The sequence below is a fragment of the Choloepus didactylus genome, chromosome 4 (genome assembly GCF_015220235.1).
Source record: "Choloepus didactylus isolate mChoDid1 chromosome 4, mChoDid1.pri, whole genome shotgun sequence".
NCBI lineage: Eukaryota > Metazoa > Chordata > Mammalia > Pilosa > Megalonychidae > Choloepus > Choloepus didactylus.
The window spans coordinates 77687690-77688695 of record NC_051310.1 but is presented as its reverse complement, the minus strand read 5'-3'; the positions used below and the strand labels follow the sequence as shown (position 1 = coordinate 77688695).

Below are 1006 nucleotides of genomic sequence, written 5' to 3'. Positions count from 1 at the left end.
GCTCTTAGCTGTACTCTCTTTTAAGCAGTAAACTCAGAACCCACTAAGGCCCTGTCTGCCTCCCCAGCCTTCTCAGCCCCAGGGTGCCTGTAGCACCTGCAGGTGCCCGAGGACGCAGCCTGAGGGCCCCTACCTCCCAGGTGGTGACAGAGAGGGAAGGGCAGGCCCTGCCAAGCCTGAAGAATAAACACTCTTTATTGGGCTCAGAGCAGGAGTCCACGGGTCTTGAGGACCTCTGTGTATTTGTCATTTTCTTCTCCACGTTCTTCTTGGCCTGTTTCTGGAGCCTCATGAGCTACTTCTTCTTCCTGTAGTGGAAGCTTCCTCTCCTCCACCAGGGTGGCTGTCCCAGCCTGGCATTTCCAGCCGACCTCGTGAGCAGGTGCCCCAAGTGGGCAAACTTTTGCGTGGGCTTCAGACATACAACCTTGAGGGCAGCAGGACCCCCTGTTGCTTTTTCCTGTCGTAAGGGGCAGGATCCCCTCAAACACCTGGGGCAGTCCAGAATGGCCTGCCAAACTTGCTCTTGTGGAGCAGCCTCGCATGGAAGGTCAAAAGATGTGGTGGTAGGGACCACGGGACAGGTTGGTGTTCAGGTGCTTTGGAGGAAGGCTAGGTACTTCAGCTTATTTCTGTAGAAGTTGACAGAAATGTTGATGCCCTCGCAGCACACAACCACTAACTTCTGGCCCAGCTGTACCTGGAGGCTTGGCCACGAATGCTGTCGGGTGGCCCAGGGGGTGGCATTGGCCATTGAGCACCAGGACCTGCCCTTTGCCATCTTTGGCAGCCATCTGGGAGAGGTTTATGGTTTTAAAAAATTGTCATTCTGGTAACATATATACAACCTAAATTTTCTCATTTTAACCACTTTCAAGTGTACAATTCAAGGATTTTAATTACGTTCAAAATATTGTGCCACCATCAACAACATTCATTACCCCAACTTTTCATCACCACAAACCCATTAAGCAATAACACTCCCTTCCCCTCTCCCCCCTTGGAC

General features: G+C 52.0%; 1 pseudogene; it reads right to left on the bottom strand.

Annotated features, from left to right (window-relative positions):
* Positions 1–203: 203 nt before the first annotated feature.
* On the bottom strand, positions 204–794 carry LOC119532708 (annotated as a pseudogene).
* Positions 795–1006: the final 212 nt, after the last annotated feature.